Source organism: Triticum aestivum, chromosome 4A (genome assembly GCF_018294505.1).
Source record: "Triticum aestivum cultivar Chinese Spring chromosome 4A, IWGSC CS RefSeq v2.1, whole genome shotgun sequence".
NCBI lineage: Eukaryota > Viridiplantae > Streptophyta > Magnoliopsida > Poales > Poaceae > Triticum > Triticum aestivum.
Window position 1 is genome coordinate 745,112,647 of NC_057803.1, and position 20,058 is coordinate 745,132,704.

The 20,058-nt window shown below is 43.9% G+C and overlaps 2 long non-coding RNA genes across 3 annotated transcripts; both read left to right on the forward strand.

The window, feature by feature from the left end:
- The first annotated feature begins 5,858 nt into the window (after positions 1-5,858).
- On the forward strand, positions 5,859-12,418 carry LOC123083580 (uncharacterized). Its single transcript, XR_006439325.1, has 3 exons — positions 5,859-5,923; positions 6,024-6,233; positions 12,343-12,418. It is a non-coding gene; the product is annotated as an uncharacterized lncRNA (long non-coding RNA).
- Positions 12,419-13,270: 852 nt separating this feature from the next.
- Positions 13,271-15,869, forward strand: LOC123083581 (uncharacterized). 2 transcript variants are annotated; one of them, XR_006439327.1, is made up of 4 exons: positions 13,271-13,334; positions 13,418-13,506; positions 13,586-13,647; positions 15,564-15,695. It is a non-coding gene; the product is annotated as an uncharacterized lncRNA (long non-coding RNA). The 2 variants fall into 2 exon arrangements; XR_006439326.1 differs by lacking the exon at positions 15,564-15,695 and adding an exon at positions 15,782-15,869 and having other exon boundaries at positions 13,273-13,334.
- Positions 15,870-20,058: the final 4,189 nt, after the last annotated feature.

The following is a 20,058-nucleotide window of genomic DNA, read 5'->3' on the forward strand; positions in this document are numbered from 1 at the left end:
ATGTTGTTCCAATTTCCTCCATGCCGTCAAAGGACCTTGTTCCTTTTGGAGAAGACTATGAGATCCCCATCGGATCTGATGAAGAACATCATTCTGCTGCTTCGTCAGAGCAGATTGATGAAGAAATTGAAGTGGACGCAATCCCTTCAACGCCAGTCATTTCCTCACCTATGCCTCAGTTCACAGCTGAAGAGGCTGGTGTTGAGGAAATTGAAGATGAAGATGTGGATATAGGATGCACCACACCTGTGATGAATGATGACTTTTGGGAAAGTCAGCATCCCAATACTCCTCTCTTCACCCCGCTCCAACAGATTCCTCAGTCCCCTGCACCAACAGTTCAAATGGGCTCTGAAGAAACTCAACCCACTCTCTCTGTGCATGAAGAAATTCCAGCCACTAGTGCTGATGAACCTGCTGCTGCTGATCCTCAGACTGCACCTGTTGAGGAACAAGAAATTCCTCAGCCTGAAGAACCTGAGCTCGCGATTCCTGAGGTGGTGATGCAACTCACTGACATCCCTCTGCCAAAGCAAAAGAATCCGTTCTCAAGCAAACAGAAGTTCAAGGCTGAAGATTTCTTTGCCGAGCACGTATTCTTCACTGATTACAATCCATATGATTCTGCTCGCATAAGGAAGAGGCGTTTCTGGACTGCCAGCCAAGCCAATTTCTATTCCTCAGTGCTCTTCAACAAAGACAAAGTCTTCGATCATGCACATATTCCTCATGTGGACATGGAGTCTCTGCCCGGCTTTGAGCCAGTCCTAAGTGTTCTTCACGACGCAGGACTTCTAAATTTCTGCATTGATATCTGTGACTGGAATGAAGAACTCATTCTTCAATTTTATGCAACCCTGCACATCACCGGAAACGCTGAAGACGTGAACTCCTGGGTATTAGACTGGATGTCTGAAAATACTCACTACAAGGCACCTGCAACTGAATTGCTTCGTGCTCTACCACTCAGTCCTCCACTTGATGATGCTCGTTGTATCTACAACGAACCAGAACTTTCAAATCACTATATGCAAGTGCTGATGAAGCCATTGAAGCCAAGGCAGGCCCCACGAACCAAATTCCTCGTCAAGGAATTACTCTATGTGCCTCGGACTGTCTATCGAATTCTGACGAAGACAATGAGTCCTATCAAAGGCCACGACTCAAATGATGAAGAAGTCGTTGGCATCATGAAGAATATGCTTTTCAATATCATTCATGGCGTTCCCATAAACTTCCATGATTTCTTCATGAGGACTCTGGCCAATATTGCTATGTCACCATTCGAGCTGAAGCCCTATGCTCCTTGGATCATGAGATTCATCAGGGCAAGATCTTCACTGAATTACAAAGCTGACACTCTGAACCACGGTAGCTACTTGCCTCCCATTGAAGTCCTCAAACGGACAGTTTCATCAGCTGATGATAAAGGCAAGGCCGCTGCTGTGATCGATGAAGGCATTCGTCCATTGGATGGTCAATTTCGCAAGGCTGCATCTTACTCTACCAATGACGATTCTGCCACACATGACTCTGCCGCCAATACCTCAGCCAAGCAAAATCCTCAAGCCACAGCACCCAGGGTGATGACTGATCGTGAGTTACTCCTCAGTCTTCATCAGAAGGTTGATCGCAATCATAAATGGGTCAAGCGTCAGTTTGGTTCAATTCTTCACAACATGACCTCAACACACAATGCAGTGAAGAAGAACCACTACTACCTCCATGAAACCCTCAACCGCACCTGGGCTGTTCTCTCTCATGTCTACAGCGCTGCAGATCTGAAGAATATGGGTCTCAAGGAAGAATTTGACTGGTCTGCACCTCCACCGAAGAAATTCAAGAAGGTCAAAGTTCCTTCCTTGGTGGCCAGCTCTTATTCTTCATCGCGTGACACTGATGAGTATGAAGATTTGGACGACACTGCGGCAGGCCCTGCTCCAACAAACAACCCCGACAACGCTGGCGCTCCTCCATCAACTTGAAATTCTTCAGGGGCGTTAGTCCTCAGTTTCAATCCTTTTGGTCATTTGATGACAAAGGGGGAGAAATCTGAGTTAGTCTTCAAGCGGGTCTATATTAAGGGCATTTTTTTAAGTTACAACTCTCGTTCTTCTGAAACTTTTATTTGGATCGAGTTGTAATCTTAAACCCGATGGTGCGCTGATACTTTTGTTGCATTATGCTCTGCATGCTTATTCCTCGTTAATGACATTGCACGCATGCTGAATCTCATCAGGCACCATATTTCATCATGCATTTCAAATTCTTCATATTATATATCAAATGCGTGTATGAATTACAAGATATAGGGGGAGATCTCCATGATTCAACTCTTCAAATGTGCAATGCCTCAAAAGCAAATTCCTCACTATGCACATCTTCAGGGGGAGTTCTTCTATATCTTGTAATCAAATTCCTCAATATCAGTGTATACACTTCATATGTTTATCCCCGTTGAAAACTTAACCTATGTTGTCATCAATCACCAAAAAGGGGGAGATTGTAAGTGCATCTAGTGCCCCTTAGTGATTTTGGTGTATTGAAGACTTATAGGTTAAGGGACTAATGCGTTTGTGAGTGTACACAGGTCTATAAGTCTATGAGGAGTTTGATATTTACAGAGAAAGTCGACCCCTAAAAATGAAGTTCTTCAACTGAAGACTTTGATATTCTGAAGACTTTCTGAAGACTTTGAAAGTGAAGAAATTGGTGTGACCTTGAAGACTTGGTATTCATTTGTGGAACATGAAGCGTGAAGACTTTTGTTTTCGTAGTTTCATTTTCTCTTTCTTGAGTCATAGGAAACACCGTACTGTTAAAGGGGGTCGAGGAAATACTAAGGAAAATTTCCATGTGATGCTCAACTCAAAATCCTACACCTACCAATCCCTTCGAGTGAAGCCTTTGGAAATCTCATACAGTTCAGTCACTTTCTTCAGTGACAGAGACGAAGTTCTTCTGGTCGCTGATGAATTTGTTCTGACTGAGGAGTTAGGAATTCGCCAGTGCGAATTACCTACACAGTGAGGAACATGATAGCCCTGAGGAATTTGAGAGTCAAATTTCCGACCGTTGCTGTGCTGCGCGCCAGCTGTCCCAAAATATCTTATCCACCTAACGGTCATATCATTGAGGGGCATTTATGTCTTATCATGTCGGGCTGCTCCCTAGGCTATAAATAGCCGCCCCCTACAACCACTAGCTGGTTGGCTGCTCCGAGAGAACTTGACACTTGTCATTTGAGAGCAACCCATCCTCCGAGGACTTTGAGCGAAAATCATCAAGTGAGGAAAATCCCAAACCCAAACACCTACAAACCCAAAGTGATTGAGCATCACTGAAGAAATTGATCTCGCGTGGATCCGACGCTTGTTACCTTTGAAGACTGTGCTTCTTCCAGACGGTTAGGCGTCAAGGTCTAGAGCATCCAAGAGGAATTGTGGATCGCCGAGTGACCAAGTCTGTGAAGGTTTGGAAGTCGCCTGAAGACTTACCACGAGTGATTGGACGAGGTCTGCGTGACCTTAGTTCAAGGAGAATACAGTGAGGACTGGGTGTCCTGAGCTGCGTGCTCAGCGACTGGGTGTCCGGGACTGTGTGTCCTCGAGTTTAAATACTCAGCCGCTCCAACCAGACGTACAACTGAGACAGCAGTTGGAACTAGTCTACCAAATCATTGTCTTCACCAACCTACTGGTTCTATTTCCTCAACCCTTTCATTTCCTCATTACTGTGTTGATGTTTGTTCATATCTGTGTTTGAAGACTTTGACTGAAGACTTTCTCAATTTCCTCAGTTCAATTTCTTCAGTCTGTTTGTCTTCATCTTGTGTTATCCTGTGATTAAACTTTCTGTACTCTGTGCTAGTCCTCATTTCATCATGATGACTATGCGTGTACTCTGTTATGCTTACTTATGAGTACTTATTCCGCTGCTAATAGTTCTTCGCTAAGGAATTTCCTCACCGGCAAATTCCTCAGTGAAGAATTAATAAAAATCGCCTATTCACCCCCCTCTAGTCGACATAACGCACTTTCAGATTGCCTGCGTACCGCGCTTCTGGACGGGTCTCCTTCGACGTGAGCTGCGGTGCATCACCCTTGGCGTTGGAGGTACACGGTGACGTGTTCGTGTGCGGACACACTTTTTGGCGACTCCGCTGGGGATGAAGCTTTGAACGGTCTCCAGCCCGTTCTTGCTACGAAGAGATCGTCATCTAGGGTTTGCAATCTACAAAGGTAATATGAACACCCAATTCCCCTTTGTAGATGCAAATAGTTCATATGTTGTTGCTAGGTCGCCTAATGAGCATAATGTATCGGCTAGCCCTAGTTCTATCAATCATGCATCTAATTATGCGCAAGGGCCGATGCAAGATAATCTTCATGCTTTAAATTCTTATGATTTTAGCAATATACAACATATGTATCCAAACTCTCATGCATCGGCAACCCCAGAAATCCATATGCCGATGAACAACATGATGAGTTTGGTTAATCAATTTGAAACACCTCATGTTAAAATTTCCAATAGCATACAAGAAAGTGTTTCACCTTTTTATTCACCGGCAACTAATTTGCAATATGTGAATCCAACCTCGCCGATGGATGGGAGAATTGGCCATGCTACTACTAGTCATTCGGCCAGTTACTCTAAACCGTCATATGCTACACCTCATGTTAGTAATTTTTTGGCACCATACACAACTGTAGATGCTCATAATTCGGATTCACACCTTCCTGGTTATAGCCGAATTGAACATATAAAGCCTGCTAGGCTACCCGCCCACCGGATGCCTTCGCGTCGCGCGATTGTTTTCGATCGAACGATTTCACAACGACAGGATTTTTTACGGTGCTGTCAAAGTCCTGGCCGTTGGTCCTTATTGACTCCTTTATTTTGCTTTTTCGTGCATGACAGGTGGGCCTCAAATGTCCCCGGGCCCGGCGTCTCGTGTGTGTCCCATGTGCGTCCTGGGTAAGAGAAGGGAGAGAAGTGGGGGTGCACGATGAAAACCTAGCCACCAATCTCTCACATCCCTCAACAGCCAATCCATCCGCTCCCCTCTTCCCCCGCCCTCCTCCGCGCCGCCTCCTCCTCCCCTTCCCTCCTCTGCACCACCTCCTCCTCCCCTTCTCCCCTGCTCTCCACTGCACCACCTCCTCCTCCCCTTCACTTTTCTCTCCCGTGGCGGCGACAACCTACAGGCAAAAGGCGACGGCGTTGTCGCTCAATTTGATCTGCAGGAGGGATAAGGAAGGAGAGAAGGGAGAAAAGAAGAGGAAAGATAAAAGGGAGGTGCGGCGATGGATGGGTGAGGGTCATCGGAAGGAGGGCCGCCGGCTCGTCGCCTTTCACACCGAGGTGGAGCAAATATGCCTCTGTACAGCCCCATGCTCGCAGGTTCCTCCTTCATTCCTGCCTTCCCTCTTTTGTTTTTTGATTAGTAAAGCTGTAACTGCTTGTCCCTCATGTTTCCTCCCTTTGACTCATGGATGAAGTTGTCGGCTGCAGGGGCCTTGCGAGAAGCGGAAGGTAGAGGTCGTACGCCAGCCGGAGCAGCAGGAGCAAGTATCTGGCGTCATCTGCCTCCCCGTTGCACAACACCACTGCATCTCCTTCCTGTTTTATTTTTAGTTTGTACATGTTCAGATATAGGTTGGCTTGATCTCTTCTGTCAGGGAGGTGCGAGGTTAGGCATTTAGTCAATGGCAGCCAGTGAAGGATGTCCATGCCATGTGCAATGAGGGATAGGCCATCAGCACAACCGTATGCGTGTTTTAGTTTTCCTTATTTTCCTAATTTTAGTTCTCTACGGTCTTCTATTTTTATTTTTGTTGTTCTTATTTAGGTCCTTTGGGTCCTGATGAAAGTCACTGTCGGTAGCAGGGAATTCGTCACCGGATGCGTCCTATATGTGGTGATGATCTCCTATTTTCTTTTCTTGATTTGTGTTTTGTTCTTCCTTTCTGTCCAACTTAGTAATCGTGCTCTTGCTTTTCCTTTCGTCTCCATTGTAGATGGGTGTGTTCCCATCCAGTCGTTGGTGGGGTTGATGTGCCCGTCGATTCGGCGATCCGCGGACCAAGCTCATCTTCTCAGTGGCGGACCGATGTTCTATGGTAGTGGCAGTCATTGTATGTGGTGGTGCGGTTGCTGATGTACAGGAGGCGTCCATAGTGTTAGTTCTCCATCGTCCATGCTTATCTTCTGTATGCTCTAGCAGCCAGGTGACTACATATTTACCTTTTCAATTCAGCTAAGGGTGGTTCCCATCATAAGCATTAGCAGACATTCAGTGTGCATCTCATTGTTCTCTGAGGAACTTGAATTCGACTGAGTTCGTGTGCTTGTTAGTTTTTGATAATAGAGGTATCTAACATATAAAGCCTCCTAGAGTGGTAGTCACAATGAAGGCCTCGAGCGCACGGTACCACGCGAGGGAAAAAAGCCCACCGCACCGCGCCGCGCGTGCGGGTGCAGCGCACCACGCGAGCAGAAAAACCACCGCACCACGCTCGTCGCGTGATAAAAGGTGAGCGGGCAGCAGACCTAGCCCACCCCGCGACCCTCGTTCCTCATGCGCCGCCGCCGCCCCCCGCCCGCGATGGAGAAAGTGAGAGGAAAGAGGAGAGGGAGGTGAGGCAGCAGACAGGAGAGGGTCACCGGCTGTTGTCGGCCTGCGCCGGCGAGGTCGGGCGCGACCTGGCGGTTGGTGGCGGCTCGATCTGCTCCTGGATCGGGAGAGGAGGAAGGGAGGTGGGGGGCCGGCCGTCTCTGTGCCTCCTCGACGCCGAGCTGCGGCTGCTCCGTGCGCTCTCTCTCTCTCTCTCTCTCTCTCTCTAAGGTACTCTCTCTCTCTCTCTCTCTCTCTCTCTCTCTCTCTCGATCTTCTCTCTCGCCATGTTGAGCAGGCCAGAGACTACAAACTGTGCTATCAAACTGAAAATCACTGCATTGTTGTGGGCAGGGCTTCATATAAAACTTCTTTTTGCTTCAGTCTTGGGTGGGCCATGACACATCCGGCCTGGCCGTAGCTCCGCCGGTGCTTCCTTGGTTTCCCGCATGCCTCATTTTTTCTCTCTCAAGGAAGGATTTTTCTGTTCTATGTTTTTTGGTTGGTGTTTCTTTTTCCTTGTACTGGAGTGTAAGAGATGAATGGCATGTCTGTGATATGATGATCAGTATGGTACTTACTAATTGGTTATTTTGGATAAACTAAGTGGGTCTGGTCCAGGATTAAGGACAAAATAGTTTCAGATATCTTAGGTTCAGTGTTATTGCTGGCTCTGGATTCAGACTCAGGTTCATGTTGATGTGTGTTGTAACAAATTAGGTGCCAACCTGGAACATGAGAAAATTTACATGTCTAGAAAAGGACCAGTTAGATGTGTGCCTTAATCCTGTTTGGTTCATATGCATTGCTTATGCTTTTTATTTGTACTATCAGAACATTTGCCGTTTATGGATTCCTTATTAGTACTACGAGCCTGTCAGCCTGACAGGCTGTTTATTTTTTGTTTGGCTCAAATCCTCCGAATTCATGAATTGCTTATTAGTTCTACGTGTCTGGCCGGCTGTACACTGCATGGCCCCATAATCATATTTACTAGCAAATAAGATTTGAGGTGTACAATGTAATCGAATATGAAATGAGCCCTTCTTTTCATGCTTGGCTGATGTGTTGGTTAGTACTTATTTCATGTTCTGTTTTCTAGGTTTTGTAGATGGTGGACTTACAGGTTGTGCACCATATGTTCTTAGAACCAGATTTGCTAGCCTGTGGAATTTGGATTATTTCACTGTATATATATGCTGATGTCAAGTGGCCTATCAATATTTGCTTGCTTGTTATTAGTCCTTGTTCCCTGCTTTGCTTCTTAGGTTTTGCAGATAGCCTGACAGGATGTACACAGCATGCTCTTAGAACTAGATTGGAATACGAAGTGTTTTGGTGTGACCTGATATATAGTTGATCCTTTTTCTATCCTTGGTTTATGTGTTGATACTTATTTCCCTTTCATGTTCTGCAGGTACTAAAGCAGCAATTGTTGCTAGCTGTGTATTTGGAGGTTGCGCATGTAATCTGTGTATGGGTAGTGATGTTTTAGTTTACATGGCCAGCGCCGTGTCGTTTTTTGGCTGATGGCTTTAGGTTCTAGATGCTTAATTAACTTGGTATTTCTATTGTTTGACCATGTGTTGATTTTTTTGCAGGCCTTGCCTTTAGCTTTGTGGAATATTTAGATCGCGGCGATAGGTTCGAGCGACGTCAACCGCGGCCAACGACCTTGATGCGGATGGCAGCGACTGAACCGGTGGACATGGTCGGCGTATAGGGGAATCCACATTTCTCTTTGCTTCCATGTCAACAGGAGAAAATTGCTGAACATTTTGGCATCCCAAGATTTCCTCCCCACGGTATGCAGGTGTGTGCGGCATATGTTTGCGTAAATGTCCGAATTGGAAAGACTTCTTTCTGTGTGTATCTTCTTTTGTTCGATCTGTGTGATCTCTTGTCTTCTTTTACCTTGCTTCAACTTAATGTCCTGAACATGCTCATAGTCTTTAAAAAAAACTGGCTGTAGTAACATCTATTTACATAAAAACCGGATCACTTGTAAGTCCTAATAGTAATATTGATCACTATTTTAAAGGCTAGCGACAGATTCAACATAAACTTTCAACTTGAGCATCTTTCCTGACCTATATATGATAAGGAGGTACTCCCTCCGTAAAGAAACATAAGAGCGTTTAGATCACTAAACTACCAGCTACCTTAGTGATCTAAACGCTCTTATATTTCTTACGATGGGCAGAAGAAGAATAAGATGGCAATGAGTCCGATAAAGTTTTTGTCAAACAGTCTGATGCTTTTATTCACGTATGTGTGCTGTAAAATTTGCGGAACCAGTACAAGTTATTGCACAATCACTGTGCCAGTTTTTTATGGCTTGTTTATTTCATTCTGTTTCGGTAGTTGCTTTCCCTGGCGTCAAATCTTTTGTTAGAGAGAATGGTTCACAAAACTGTTCTTCTTGAACCGTTATGCTTGCCTATCTGTTGTGTGTGTGTGTGTGTGTGTGTGTGTGTGTGTGTGTGTATAATATATAGATAGATTCAAAATTTAGATGGTTGTATTTGTAATAACTGGCTCGGCTTGTACCATCTTTTGGGTTGGCACAGCAAAACTCACATTATGATATGACTTGTGTTAAGTATACTAACTCCTAACCAATTCCTTTCCTTTGCAGTGGCTCAAGGAACCTGAAGAGGAAGGCTAAGATGATGAAGAAGAGTAGAGTCGGAGTGGAATGCATCGTTCTGCAATTTGGGTGGTTTCCTGGTGAGTTTGCACTTTGCACCCAGGAAGATTTGGAAGCTCGAAATTTGTTTGTACAAAAACATAACTCCAGCGATTTTTGAAGGTTGATTTTTATCTTCTGGAGGGCCTCGACTAGAAGACCGGCCGATGGAGCTTTTAGGTCTATGGGAAGACGGATCTGGTGGTTTCCTTTATATTCCGACAAGTATATGTATATCTGAGCTTGTTCCCGGATTGGGTTGCTGCTGGATCTGGATGTGATGTGATGTTGCGCCTGATGGTTATTGGTTTTGCTGGCCCTTAACTGATTTTGTATTCAAGTGCCGTCTTTGAAACGCCAAGTCCTGCTTCTCCGTGAGTGCCTGATGGGTCCTTTTAACTTGTTTTGTATTCAAGTGATGTCTGTCTCTTGAAACACTATAGTAGATGTGCATTTCCACTGTAGGGGATTTGCTCTAACCAATTCCTTTCCTTTGAAGTGGCAACTCAAGGAAGTTGAGGAGGACGAAGATGATGACGAAGAAGGGTAGAGTCGGAGAGGAATGCATCTTGCTGCAATTTGGTTGGTTTCTTGGTGGGTTTGCACCCAGGAAGTTTTGGAGACTTGAAAGTTTGTTTGTACAACAACATAACTCCAGCGACAGATCTGGTGGCTTCCTTTATATTTCGACAAGTATATGTATATCTGAGCTTGTCTTTGGGTTGGGTTGCTGCTGGCTGTGAATGTGATGGGTTCTTGTCTTCCTGGGTGTTCCTCTACCTCAGCTCAACATGAGGATCTTGGGCCGCGGTTGCACTGCACGAGGTGGGGCCAGCAATATGCCTTGCGTCTCTGTGAGCCAACGGCAGCGACGAGCCAAGGATAGCAATCATGGATTTGCTACGGCATCGACGCCCCATCTCAAGGTGTGGAAATCGTTCTTACCTTGCGTCCTATCCCTAGCCTTGAACAACATCTCTCTAAATCCATCCCTGATCTGCAACACCTTTTTTTGGGAGGTTGCAGGTGTGTACGGCATATGTTTGCGTAAATGCCCGTGTTGGAAAGACTTCTTTTTGTGTGCATCTTCTTTTGTTCGAAAAGGGCTAGCTTTCACCGTGAATCATTAGGACAGTGTGGCATATGAGGTGGTATAGATGGATTAGTTATAAATATATTAGGTACTTGAACTACTTATCATGATCCTTATTTCGAGCGTTTGAGCCGAGATCGATGACCGTGAATCATAAGGACTGTTAGAGAAGAGAAGAAGATTCTTGGTTGTTACTGTTGTGAAAGCATGGATTGTGTTGTCATCTGTTCCTTTCTCTTCTACATAAGTTCATGAATCATAAAGCAGGGCCTATGCAGCTGTACTGATGTTTGAACACTTTTAGGTACAACACATGTGCTACTATTCTCACAAAGGGAATACTTACTGTTGACCATTACTACGTATGCCACATGACAGAAATATTTGCTACTGACGGCAAAAGAATGGTAATCTCAAACAAATGCATTCTTGTGTTTCATACAAGAACATGCTGGCAAACCATGTACTGAATAACCTTTACTCTCATTTGCACACACTTTTCTAAGAGAAGCCTCTTCCCGCACATGGATATTGATCATGATGAGCTACCAATCAGGAGACGGGACCACCAGTGTCATGGCCCGCTTTATCAAGGGTGTCGACAACAGGGCTACACTCACAGAGAACTGGAGCAGCCTCTTCCATAAGGCGAACATGAAGAAAGGGTGTGCATATGCTTTCGCCTTCAAGTGCATGTCCAAGGTCCTCTGCATGATTGTCTATCCAATCTAAACAAGTCACAATAGTCCTTTGCTACGTAACTTGGTATTACTATAAGTACCTACTATCGAGACTTCTATATCTGGCATCATTTTGGATCTTATGTAAAAAATTATGATAATCATGTCCGTATGACTATCATCAATCCGTACTTATTTCCATATGTTTTCTTCTGTGTCTACATATTTTGATGCACATTCTTTCAATATTTGGCTTGCTCTCGGCCTTTGCGCTATGGGCGCAACTGGTCATCTAGTAGGAACAAGAGAAGAGAGACATACCCTTACCGTGATTCATGACACCCAAGTACTGCCAGATATACTATTGTTACTATGGCCAACACTTAGATTTTGTTACATATATGGGTCGGGAACACATAGTGATTCTAATTATCGAGTAAAGTCATGTATATAGACTGATTAGTGTGATATGTTTATGATTTTTTTTGAGGGCATCTAAGCTGAAAAGAGGGGTGTGGTGGCTTAAACAAAATTTGTGCAATTTCACTTTAACTTCAAAACTGTTGTTGGTGAGACTGCCATGTCAGGAACTGATGTACTTACAATACGTTTAGTTAGATTAGAAAATGTCATCTCATTTAAAATAATAACATCTCTTCTCCTTGATTCAGTTAGGAACTCTACTGTACGTTCAGATTCTGAAGTAGTTACGCGAGATTATAAGAGGTTTGTAGCCACTGTTGCTGGTAGACTGACTATTTTATATGGGCTGAGGCTGCAACGAGGGTAGTTCTACTCTATGCTGGGCAGCAGTAACTTAGGTCCTGCACTTTTGTGAAATTGATACACAGAGTAAACATACACATTGGATTTTTCTCAAAATCAACCTTTTCAAAGCATTATTCCGGTGTTGCTTCTTCCTCTCTGCTAATTTTTAGATTGCTGTTTTTTCTTGGTGACCTTCCTTGATCTGTGCTAATTTGTGCGAGAGAGTTTTGGAAAACATGCATTCTTCTGCTTTACTAAAACATGGATATCCATTAGGCATGGGCTGATCTGCCTCCTCTGTTTTATGATTTTTCTCCTCTCGACCCATAGAATGAGGATTGAGATGCATGTTACATAACTATGATTACTTCGTGTGGTGGAAAAGTTAACTAGGATTTTTCTGCTCTGCAATTTAACTCTTGTGTGTTTGGTTAAGCTAGCAAAGGTTGATGTTTTGATTTCTAATGGAATACAAATGTTCTAATCTCTGTAGGTGGCTCAAGAAATAGAAGACGACTCATGTTCAGGTACGCTTAGATTTTGAATGGAGCTGAAGAAATGATCTGAACTTTATGTTCTGCTGCTGACAAATGACGAATTCCGAATATATGTATCCAACTGGTCCCTCATCGCCGTGAGGACGGGCGAGGAGGTCGAGGCCCACTGGGGTTCATGAGGAGGTGCACGGGCGGCAATCACTACAACCATCATGTGCTACTGCAGGCTTTCCTAGCCTCGTCACATGATCAACACGGCGAGCATCGGCAAAGGGCAGTGCCAAACCAAGTACGCGAGGAGCGCCCGGGCCGTCCTTCACCCTCCAACAATGGCGACGACGACTGTGCGTCATGGGACGCCTACAGCATGTGCCTTGCTGAAGTAAACATGGAGCTCACCCTCTCTACGTCGTGCATCACATCTACTTAAATTGGAGGGTTACACCAGGTGTTTATATACTTCGGTCGATGGTTTCTCTGCCTTGAGGAACAATCCTATTATTGTACTATGCGTACTGACTATATATGTATGACGCATAAATCCTCACAAGTTGGAACCCATCACTGCTCCTGCTCGACCGTGACTCCACGCGCAAGGTCCGCCTAGCCACGCGTAGGTCACGCCGCCGGCTGTCGAGCCTCCTGTTCCACCCTGCAGTGTGTTCGAACAGCCGAAGCTGAGTATGCGAAGATTCATCCCTGGCCCATCCTTGTTCAACGCATGGAAGCAATGACTACTGCTGGCTTTGAAGCTGGTTGAGGTGCGTGTCTGATCCGTTGATCCTTTGTGATTGTAGTTCGTTCTTCATAGACCATGAATTTTCCCCTTTCTTCACTGAACCGTTTTCTCCTTGTATTCTCGCTGTCCAACAACAGTGATTCTTTGACCATGGGCTGATGTGCAGGCTATACTTTTTTTTTTGTAGGTTGCTGCTTGCCGTTGGGCTTGTAGGTAGAGGCCTTGCGGTGGTCCAAGATTCTTACATAGGTTTGTCTTCTACATCGGACCATAGGTTGATTGCCAACAATTTATGCATTGCATCAGAACTGACCCTTGTGTCCGGCGTGCAGTGTTGTGCCTGGTTTCTTCTTGAAGGATTTGTTGTGAAAGCTGGGAATGTTAAGAGGAATCTGCTTTGAGAGGTGTCGTAGTCTGAGAGGTACGCATCAGCGGTTCCTTTTTTTCTACGCGTCCGTATATCTTTGGTTCTATATCTTCCTAATGGTGCTTGTTTACAGGAAACGATTTCTTCTAGGCCAGTGGTGTTCCTTTGCGCTATAGCCAGTGCGCTATCTCCTAGGTAGTTGTTGTTTTCTTCCACTGCCTACATGTACTCCTTAGGGCTCCTCTGATTGAAAGGATTTTCATAGGAATGGAGGAGGATTTGAATCCTTAGGATTTTTTACTATATTGGTTATTTGATTCATAGGGATACCTATTTTATCTTTCGTTTGCCATTCTGCTCTCCTATTACCACTATCTTTCCCGAGTGTGTGCCCTTGCCTTATGACATCTTTCACTTAGGGAGCAGTTTATTTCATTGGCTTATTCCTTGCTTCTGAGCTGGTCATTGTTTGTAGCTGGAGTAAGTGGAATAATGAAACCATTTTAGATTTGAATTAACTCTGCATTTAAAGTGATGTTGAACTCTGGGTGATGAGATGGATCGGTTGAGCCTAAGGAGGTCTGAATTCATTTTTTCAATTCTAATTTAGTCCAGCCTTTTAAACAGTCATTGTTTCTTCAAAATAAATTTGATTATTTTTGCTTTTTTGTCTTTGTTTTAGTGTTTGGGCCTTTGAAAATTCACTGCTATTGGTTTCTGAAGATAAGATTTACACATCTTCGAAGTTGCACTGCCATGGTACTTCGCTTTTGGTTTTAACCATAAGAGCATCAGCATCAGCCAGGAGCTAGGCCTACCTCTCATTTATGTTTTGTTCATGTAAATGCCCCTCTTTTCACTCTTATTACATTTATCTTGATGTGAGTCATGAGGTTCTTTTCGGGTGATATCAGTCTATATGTTTACCAAATCAATTTTCCAATCTATTTTTCCCTGCCTAGGCTTCAACTTGCCCAATACATTATAGAAAGCAATAATAGATAGGGATAAATGTAAATGCTTGTTCCGCTGCCTGTGGGTCTAGGTGCCTACGTGTCTATGTTGCTATGGAAGCTCGTCGCTTGCTCTATGTCTAAAACAATCGCATGTGTTACTGTTTCTTCCTCCCCGCCCCTTTTCTTACCAGCCAAGCTCATCAGTCCTTCCCGCCTCGCCCTCCTTTCACTCCCTCGCTTCACCTCTCTCTCGCTCCGCCTGCAGCTCGTCTACGGATATATGTGTCTGGATTTAGTTGATACGCCTACTGTGTTTCAGGCGTGCTGTTCTTTCTTGAACAAATTAGCAGATGCTTGCTTCTGTTAATTAAAGCTCTTGCATTAGGAGTACTGCGCTGTTCTTGCGTGCAATTCTCTTGGTTTAGACAGCAGCAGAGCCCAGTCAACAATTAGTAGAAGTGGTTATGAGATGAGGTAGAGGAGAGCAGAGAGAGCCAGCCGTCGCATATGCAATGCATGAAAGTGGCTGTTGATTCCATTTAAGTAATGAATGAATAGTAGTTGCTAATTCTATTATAGTGATTACAAGCATAGTTGACCTATCGTCTGTGTAGTGTGGTTGTTCTGAGTGATTACAAGCATAGTTGACCTATCGTCTGAGTACTGTGGTTGTTATACACACTCTTTACATTTGTGTTTTCCCCTTCTAGCTTTCATATGCCTGCTTCCAATGTACATACTCTTGAGTTCATCTCCGCCTTAGATGCGTGTGGCTTTCCCTCTTTTGGTGCGGTTTAGAAATAGAGAGTTGAGTGATAGGAAAAACAGACAGAAGAGTGAAAATTATGTGGCTGCATTGCTGATGAATTTTACAATCTAAAGCTATTGCTTATGGATACCAATATTACATTGGCATTGGTGTTTAGATCTGCTTGTTCTTACCTCTTTGCCTATATGCTCTATAGGGGAGCTTTTATTCTCTGTTTGAACTGTGATTTCTGAATTTGGTTTCTTATTGAAGAAATAACTAAAGCTTTGCTTTCTTCAGAAAAAGAAGCTTTGCTGCTGCACACTATTTTATTGCCTTTCCTTGAAGATGATTATATTGATTAGTTGTCGGCTTTATCTCTCTACGATTTTTGCCTCGGTTTCCAGGTTATCTCATATAAAGCCATGAACCTAGCATGAACTCGAAATATAAATTATTGTATATGAAGATGCTATCTGAGTATGTATTTGCATGTTCGTAGATCTACTACATATGCTTTATTATGTATAAATATGACATGTAAGTATCTACCTTTAGATCATTATCGCTTGCACATATAATGGTTCCAGTATCTGCTTTGATTTTGTTTTTTATGTGTGAACAGAACCTATCATGAAGGAGGTTGACATCACAGACAAGTTCGTGCTTGAGGTCATTTTCATTAAGCTGCAGCTCGCGCGACCACTATTTTTAATACTGCAAAGTTGGACAGAGGTTTGCAGTAATAATCAAGTTCCGTCCCAGCACGCGGCATCAGTGACATGATGCTGAAGCAATGGCAGTATCCGGATATTCATCTAATTTCATAGAAGATGCAATGGATGTTGCAGCGGCTCGAGTTATCAGATACATGGAGACTGTGTGCCAAGGTGCTCAAGGACTATAGTTACAACAAACTGAAACAAACAAAGGAAGAGAACTGCATCTAATTGGTTTGTTAACAGACAAAGAAAAGTAGATCAAAGAACAGATTTAGAAGATCAGAGAGCTTAGAAAGGCTTTGGAGACAATATGTATCAAGTTCAAAATACTTTTGCTGGGATTCATCACATAGCTAAAGACGGTGTATACTCAACCAGTTCTACAAACGGCAATGACCTCTACAAGGCTGTTGTTGATGTGCAAAATGAACTTGCTCATCTGTAGTATGCAGCTGATTGACTGATGATTCTATGCAGCTGATTCGAAACACATTGGTTTATCCCTTTTAAATAAAGTCTACTTCCATAGCCTATGTACCTTTGGAAGATTCTTACCGGCTATAACAACTTTATTTAAATGACTAGAGATACCGCCTGTGTCTCACCATGCTAACTAATTAGCCTGTGAAGTTTTGTGTATAGGTTCACCCAAAGAACATGTTTACTTTTGGCACTACTCTCTGGTAATCATGTTTACTCTACTAAGCTACCTAAATAGCTTATGAAGCTTTGTGTGTATAGCTTCACCCTAAGAACCCGTTTGCTTTTGGCACTACTCTCTGGTCATATATAAATTTGGAATGCATGATGCTATGTTGTATCCATGTGATATATCTATGCCGGCAGAGTCTACTCCTCCTGTTTAATGCAAATATTTTCTTATATTCGGGTGACAAGCTTTCGGCTTCTGTGAGGTAAGAAATCCATTTATATTGCTCTATATATGAATATCCACTATTTGTAATACAATCCACATTGCATCATCTTGCCATCTACTCCCTCCGTTCCGAATTACTTGTCTCGAAAATGGATGTATCTAGAACTAAAATACATCTAGATACATCCATTTTTGCGACAAGTAATTCCGAACAGAGGGAGTACATATTTACTCACTACTAACATTCCTTTTAACTCGCTTCTTGCGCCATTGGCGCAACCGGGTCATCTAGTCAATGTAACAGCTGAAATAGAGGTAGAAGCTCGTAAGCTCCCTAATGACTTGAGGTACCAGCAATGGTAGATGGACAACTGGTTAAGTTCTGTCAAATGTTGGAGAACCTCTTCTGAAGGAAGTGTAGTTAAAGTCAAAATGTCACATAAGGACAATAGTTTTAGTGAAGCTAGCCCATCAAGGAAAGTAGCTTTTTTTAGAAAAGGAGGATGCACCCCCGGCCTCTGCATCTGGACGATGCATACGGCCACTTTATTAATTATTAAGCACAAAAGACCTTACAAAGTAGTACATCAGTAAGCCTGAAGCCACCATCTAGGCAACATCTGTCGCTACTCCTACCCCCTTGATGCAGTGGTGCCGAATGTCCGAGCCTAATACCAAACAGACATCACACCAAATCCTAACATTTAATGCCGGATGCCCCATCCTAGCCACATACCGGGACTGGATCACACGCCGGTCCGGCCCACTCACCGAGGCTGCCACCGCCTTCTTCCACCGATCTATCTTCAGAGCAGGTACTGACGCACAGACCTTGCCAGGCCTGCCGTCGAAGCCACCATGGCGCCAGACAGCTCGACCACCCTGCGCTCGTCCATCCAGCTGCATCCGTCGTCGATATGCAGCTGCACCATGCCGCCACCACTCGTCGTCAATGACGCGGTAGATACAACGCTGCACCACCTGGCAACCTCCACACCATCGCCGCTGCTGGAGCTACTCGGATCCCACCATCCACAACATCTCTCCCCCGAACAGCAGTTCCTCCCAAGACGGCGCCTCCATGGAGGATACGACGCGCAGGACGCCGCCGCCGCCCAATCCAGACTGAATTTTGGACTTTCGTCCGGGAGGGGTTTGGGGTGGATAGGGGGGGCCTCGGCTTCGCCTCCAGGAAGGGTAACCGCGTCAAGTGACGTCACTGATGCCGGGCCGAACACGCCGACCAAAGTTTCCTCCGGTCCTCATCCTATGCCATCAAACCACCGTGTACTCCGGATCCGGCAAGCCACGATCCAAAACCTGCGAAGATGAAAGAGCCATGGGGCTCAACCCACCAGAAAGGAGGATCGAGAAGAACTCCTTGTAGATCTCCAGACGCCAATCCAACGATCCGACATGGCCAGCGACGATCATCACCACCCCGCGGCGGCCGACGGAGTCCGAAGAAAAGATCCAGATGGATCCGATCTGGATCTGGTGGCACCCACGACCACCGGTCAGGCCAACGCAGCCACCACCTCACGACACGCAGGTCGCCACCGCCGCGCCGCGCACGACGCCGATGGGAGACCCGCCCGCCGCGCCGCCGGACCCTACGTTCGCCCGATAAAGGCAAGTAGCTAAAGCTCCCTCTATAATACTACACGAATAAAGAGAGAGGTCACAATGTTCTGATGGGGCAGTCCAATGCTACATCCATACGTGAGCCGTATCCTCTGCCCGTGAGAGCATATCCATTCCTTGATGATATCCTCATTTACCAATGCTTCATTTCTGTCTCTTCGTAGAGCACTCTCAAGGTTTTGAACATGTGACACATCACCATGCATCAATGTCATCAGCTGCTTCAGAAATGAATGTTCCTTTGAGAGTATATACCTAATATATCACTACTAGGGAAAACCCTAGTAGTAGCGCGGGTAAATGACCTAGCAGTAGCGCGGGCAGCGGCGCTACTGCCAAGGCACTACAACTAACATTTAGCAGTACTGCCATGATTGAAGATGAATAGATTGGAAGTTTTTTCGCAAAAAAAAAACATTTAGCAGTAGCGCTCTTTGGGCAAACGATACTACTAACTCAGTTATCAATAGCGCACTCCATAAAACACGCTACTGCTAGTTACTAGTAGCGTCGCTCGACCCCGCGCTACTACTATCTATACATATTCCACTTCTACTTTATTTTATATTGTACTAGCGCATATGCCCGTGCGTTGCAACGGGAGATATTTATTACGAGAAGCAACGGGAGAGAAATGATGTGTCCTCCGAAAATAGTCTATGTAGCGGTGGCCGACAGAGCTAGGAGCTGCGATCTTCTCGTGGGTCATGTTTGGCCGACGAGATCTTTATAGTGGCGGGGTTGGTCGGCGTCTCCTATCACGGCGTAACCAAATGTATTACTAATTGATGCTAGCTAGTTGAACAAACACGTTCTATTGACCAATGGCAAGCGCGGATATGTAAGAACATAATGCAGCATCAGATTTGAAACATATTTTAATCTTTTTCAAACCTATCATAAAAAATAAGAATGAATTTGCGTATATTCTTTAAAACATGAACATTTTATGAAATTTCAAACAGTTTTTGAAATTTCTAAATATTCCCAAAAGACATGAGCAAATTTTAAATTGGAATATATTTTCTTAAATTCACAAAACAATTCTTAAAACATGAACCTTTTATAATAAACTGAATATTTTTTGAATTAGTGAACAATTTTTTTAAATGATAACATGTTTGAACATTCAGAAATTTTTTGAAAATGTTTTTTCAATTAAGAAAATTATTTTAATTTCGTAACCATTTCACAAAAAAAACATTTTCAAATTTGAAACATTTTTCTAAATGCAAAAAGAAACATTAGAAATTTTGAATAATTGTGGAAAATATAAACATTTTTTGAAAACTTGGGAACTTTTATTTTATTTTGAAAAATTTCAGAACAAAAACAAAGTTCTGAAATTTTATAAAACAACTTTGTTTTTAGAATTTGGAATATTTATCGAAAACTTGAACCTAAAAATGAAATTCTGAGGTTTTTTGAAAATTTCGAATTTATTAGAAAAGAAAAAAAAACGAAATTAAACTTGGAAGGGTAAAGCGTGAAAATAATTAGGAAAGAAAAAGAGAAAGAAAGAGGAAAAAGACAGAATGCATGATAAAACAAAAATGGTCCGGCCCAGTATTGGGCGACATGTGCGAAACTTTCGGTATTTGAGGCTCTGTGCGGTAAATAGGATGCTGCCAGCTGTGTGCGCCTTGCAGCACTGGGCCT